Source organism: Rutidosis leptorrhynchoides, chromosome 7 (assembly GCF_046630445.1).
Source record: "Rutidosis leptorrhynchoides isolate AG116_Rl617_1_P2 chromosome 7, CSIRO_AGI_Rlap_v1, whole genome shotgun sequence".
NCBI classification, from domain to species: Eukaryota; Viridiplantae; Streptophyta; class Magnoliopsida; order Asterales; family Asteraceae; genus Rutidosis; species Rutidosis leptorrhynchoides.
The window spans coordinates 12,721,538-12,727,646 of NC_092339.1; positions in this window are offsets into that span (position 1 = coordinate 12,721,538).

The following is a 6,109-nucleotide window of genomic DNA, read 5'->3' on the forward strand; positions in this document are numbered from 1 at the left end:
ACAAACTAAATAATACTCCGTAAATACTTAAATAAATCGAGTTTTTATCATACATATCCTTAATAATCTTTAAAATTACATATTTACCCAACTAAAACATATATATATATATATATATATATATATATATATATATATATATATATATATATATATATATATATATATATATATATATATATATATATATATATCCAATTTAAATAATAAAACTATCATATATACTGACGTTAAAGCGAAGGGGTACAAAATAGTTATATTTTTACTACAAAATACTATTAAATACGATACAATTTTACACAAGTTATTTATTTATTTATAGAGTGGATATACCTAAACCTTGCTACAACACTTATAGGCAGTGTACCTAATCGTACAGTAGTGTAGTTTTTAGTAAGTCCGGTTCGTCCACAGGAAACTCGCCAAGTTTAACGCTATATTTTTAAAACTATATTTGTAAATAAATATATATATAAATATAAGTAGTATTATTATTATAAAAGAGGGTCTTTACCGTTTAATGACCGGTTTGTCGATTTTAAAACTTAAGTCGCAGTTAAAACCTAATGTAAAATCTTAAATATATAAAAGACTTAATTTAAAACGTAAAGTAAATGACAATAATTAAAGTGCGATAAATTAAAGTGCGATAAAATAAAATTGCGATAATTAAAATGTACGATAATTAAAAGTGTAATTAAATATGAAATGGCAGTAAATAAAAGTGCAATAATTAAAAGTGCAATTAAATATGAAATAAAGGAATTATGCTTATTTAAACTTCCGTAATCATGATGTTTGACGTGTTGATTTTAGTTTATTCCCATGGGTTAATTGTCCTTTGTCCTGGATTATTCAATATGTCCGTCTGGTTTTTGTCCATAACAGTCCATCAGTCATAAATATAAAGTGCGAGTGTCCTCGTCAAATTATCCTTATATCCGAAGTCAAATATTCCAACTAACTGGGGACTTAAACTATAATTACACCAAGTGTCCTTGTATATAATTCACCCATGTTTTAATAAGTCCATTGACTATTAATCCATTCCCGTGTCCGGTTAAATGAACGATTATTAGTACTTATAAATATCCCGCCCATCGTGTCCGATCGAGTGTATATGGTTATTTATAGGTACATCCAATTGTAAATCTTTATATTAAATTAACAAACTATCATTTAATTAAACAAATATAAAGCCCATTAATAGCCCATAGTCTAATTTCCACAAGTGTCGTTCTTTTATCCAAACCCCAATTATGGTACAAAACCCAATTACCCAATCTTTAATATTTTAGCCCAACATCACGATTACTTCGGCTTAAATAAGCATAATAATAACTTAGCTACGAGACATTAATTTAAAAAGGTTGAACATAACTTACAATGATTAATAATAGCGTAGCGTTACACGGACAGAATTTCGACTTACACCCTTACAACATTCGCTAACATACCCTTATTATTAAAATTAAAATTAAAATTAAAATTATAATATATATATATATATATATATATATATATATATATATATATATATATATATATATATATATATATATATATACGTTTGAGAGATGGAGAAAGAAAAAGATGTGTTTTTGTTCGACCAAAACCGCGAAATTTATAGGACCTGACCCTCAATTTGGGGCCTGCGACCGCATGGAAATTACACTTCCAGGCCATGCGATCGCATGGCCTGCTTTTCCAGCTCACATATTGTTGTTTGCTTCTTGCCGACGGTTTTAAATAAATATATATAATATATAAATAATTTTAAGAATTATTTATATATTATATTATATTTATGTACATAGTTGACTTGTAATTTTTGCTCTGTTGCGTCACGCGTTGAAAGTTGACTTTGGTCCCGGTTCCGGATTCTCGAACGTCCTTGCGTACAATTTAATATCTTGTATTTTACGTTTCGCGTCTTGTACTCTTGTAATTTTGAGACGTTTCTCATCAATAATTTGAACCACTTAGATTGTACTTTGTACTTTTGAGCTTTTTGGTCGTTTGCGTCTTCAATTCGTCGAATCTGTCTTTTGTCTTCACCTTTTATTATTTAAACGAATATCACTTGTAAATAGAACAATTGCAACCAAAAGCTTGTCTTTTTTGAGGGATAATGCTATGAAATATATGTTCATTTTTAGCATTATCAAATATTCCCACATTTGAGCATTGCTTGTCCTCAAGCAATATAGTCTTGAAAATAAAAATACTAGAATCACTTCTTTATTCTTCACACTTTGTACATCAGTGATTTTTATATGGTGGTATGAACAATGGTAGTAACGATGTGGTTTACAGTCCCACATGACTATAAAAATTTAGATCCTTTAGGAAATTGGATCTTTATGAAAATATTTGATCTTTTGAAAATTAAATCTAGCTTTTACCCTAGATAAGTTTTCCGGAATAACCCTTCACCGGTGTTTGCAAATTGTTTTTGTGGGTTTGGTGGGTTTCAGATTTGAAAATTTTAGCTCAAAACTTGCGGTTTTGTGTCACCCACTTGCTAACCTTGTATTGGGAAAGCAACACGTCCAGTATACTTGCTCCGTATATTACCTTTCGGTAAACTACCGTCCGGTTGTAAAGGAAAGCGTTGAACAAGCAACTGTTAAGGCAATGTCCCGTGACATGCTTTTGTTCATGGTATAAAACTTGTCGGATGCAATTACTATCCTTTGTAGGAGCAATAGTAAAGATCACCCTATAATTTTTCGGTCTGGCACAAGGTCCTGTCTTCGACCATGCTATGCAACCACCGTTCTTACGGTTGACACTCGATTTGGTTCAGGTGACCTAATGAATTCCAGGTGAATTCCTAGGATTTTACGTTCAATGTTAATGAACACATTGAAAATGGGTTTTCAGAAAACAAATCGGTTTGTAATTTTGATCAAAATATTTTCTCGTTCAAGCTCGAGTTTAGATATCATCGAATTCCATGAGTTTGTAATTCTCAATATTTAAAAGTCAATCTCAAGGATTGAGTAATATCAGTCTTAAAAGCTGATTTTTGATCTTTAAGGAGATTATCCTTTCTGAGGATCTGATTCATTAGTCTTATCAAGCTAATTTGCACGGCGCCCTCCCCATTTTACGAGACAGATCCTCTCATGGTTAGGATAAGTCTGACCACTTGGCGACCCTGTTTGATGCTGAGGTTCGTGGATTTCCAGCTGATTTTCGAGAAAACTTTTCAAGATTTTTCGTAGACTCTACAACTTGTCTGGACGACAACTTCCTAACCTAAATCAAGAAGCGCGTGTCTTTTTCGGAAGACTTTACTTCCTTTTAAAGATATAATTTGTAACATCCCGCGTTTTTCCGTTAAATTTATTTTTAACACCGTCTTTTTTTTTAAATAATATCTTTCGCCATTTAAATTCCCAATTTCCGTTGACTAACGTTTATAATCTTCTCGTTATTTAATTATAACATCACTCGTCTACTCGAGCGTTTTTAAAATATTCGTTTGGTTAAATCCCGCACCCGCTTCTAAACTCGAGGGACTAAAATTGACACGGGGCAAACTAGTTGACTAGGTCAACTAGTCCACCCCAATCACCACCATTCAATCCCTCCATCTCTCTCTCTTTCTCTCTAGCAAGAACACACACACACAACACCCAATTCAATCATTCATCATCTAAATTCGATCTAGGAGGCTTACAACAAAACAAATTACATATTTGGAATCCTCTCTTCATCCTCTACAATTTGATACCAACTTCATCTCGTTTGGGTAACATTTCTAAAACTCTAGATTTCTCTAAATTCGTGTTTTTGATTTGAAATGGTGTTAGTTAGTGTCTATGGCTCAAGTCTAACATGAATATATGTTTGGTTTGCTCGATTTGTTGTTTTTGGAGTAACTAGCATGAACTTGAAATGGGTTTGCTTAATCCTTGATTTTGGATGAGTTAATGTTGTTAGATTGTTAAAGTGCATGTTTTAATTGTGTTACTAGTATCACTAGCTTCGTTTTGATGCGTAGGTTGATTAAGAAAACTTCAAAAACATGAATATTGATTTTGTGATGTTTGACTAGGGTTTGATAGTCCTTGACATGAACTTTTGATGCTTGAATGCCATGGAATGTTAATTGTTAGTGATTATTTGTAATGTATGCTTAATTACCTTCGAAACGGCATATCGTATGTGTAAATTGGATTCCCGAAACTTAAAATGCAATTGATGAACTTGAAACTTTGAAAATGGACTTTTAAACGATCACTTGACGAGAAATCGGTTATGGAAAATGTTGTTTTTGTTTGATGAAACATGTTTAGTTGTGTTCCTTGTCAAAAGAGCTTTCCAACGGTATAAGATACGCTTTCTAATTGTTTACGGTTTGAGTTTTGCGTTTGTTTGAAATTTTACCAAGCCTTGAACAAGTGAAACAGGCCAGGGACCAGGCCACGGCCATTGTCGCGCCGCGGAGCAATTTGTCGTGCCGTGGCCCAAAGGGTGATTTTAGAACATGTTTTTCAAGCTTTCTGACCTTCAACATAGGCATTTGTCGCGCCGCGGAGCAATTTGTTGCGCCGTGACAATTGCCTGTTTCATCCGAACTTCAGCAAACTTGTTTTGGCCATAACTTTTTGACCGTAACTCCGTTTTCGATGAATCAAATATCGTTGGAAACGTAATAAGATTTCCTTTCTAATGGTAAGGTTTTGAAATATCAACTCAAACTTTATTACAATCGTTCTAACATGTTTTTATACTTGATTCTTGCATGAAACTTGACAACGTGATTCACATGCTATACTATTCGAGTCGTAACGAGCCATAGGACTAATTGAACACATTTCACCCGACCTTGTGTCGTAACCGGTTAATTGATATAACTTACTTGTTTAGGTCAAGGCTAAGCAACTTTCATGCACACGTTTACTTGTTGAAGTACCTTTATACTCGTGCACTCGAGGTGAGATCATAGTCCCACCTTTTCAACAACTTTTATTCTTTTAAATCGTGGGCTGAGAAACATATACATTACATACTTATATACATTTCACATGCATATATACTTTTCATACTTTGAACACAAATACGAATACAAAGATACAGACGAGTTAGAACAAAAGTCCTCAATCCAATTATCATTAGTTCCACTTGCAGGGTGTAAGTGTAAGCGAGTGATTATGTTGTGTGGCCATACGGGTTTAACGAACCCTCATTCAGACGGTTCGCTACCGTTAGTGGATGAAATATAATTTCAACGTGCATAGTGTATGTTCTAACACTATATTCAAAATTCAGAGGGAAGATTCAGTTAAGCTTTGGTAATTGGGTGCTCGCAATACAAACTACATTCTTCGGAATAAATACGATTTGGATAATTATCTATACAAACTATTGTGGTTCAAAATATACTTTTACAAATACATTTATGATCTCACCAACGTTTTTCGTTGACAGTTTTCTATATGTTTCTCAGGTTCATACTTGGCTACTTGATACATGCTTCCGCACACTTTGATTTCTTGCTTGAGGTCAAGCATACATGCATACGCTAGTGATAGCATCTTTGGATTCAAACATGTTGTTTACATACTTACGCTATTTATAGCAACTGTGATTTTAAACTAATTATGTCGCAAGATATTTCATTTGTACTTTACTACTTTTGTAAACTTAAACTTGTTGTCGATCCGTTTGGTGAACTAAACTTTGCAAGTCATGCACGTTTCAAATGAATGCGACATAATTTTGGTCAAACGCGTCTCATATAGGGACTATGACCACGCAACGGGACCTAAGTAGCGGCGCCGTCTATGACGATTTGGTCGGGTCGCTACAGATGGTATCAGAGCGTTGGTTGTAGGGAACTAGGATGTGCATTAGTGTGTCTGACAGAGTCGTTAGGACGCATTAGTGAATCTAGACTACAACCGGATAGTTAGCCATTGCATTCTGACATACATTTGCTATAGATAGCACTTACTTGACTACTTGTGCATTATACTTGAATCATTCTTAATCAAACTTTTTAATGGTACCCAGCCTTCATCATACGAACTCGTATTCCGCCACTTTTTGGTAACACACGTGAATTCAAGGTTCATACGCGTACGGATGACCACGA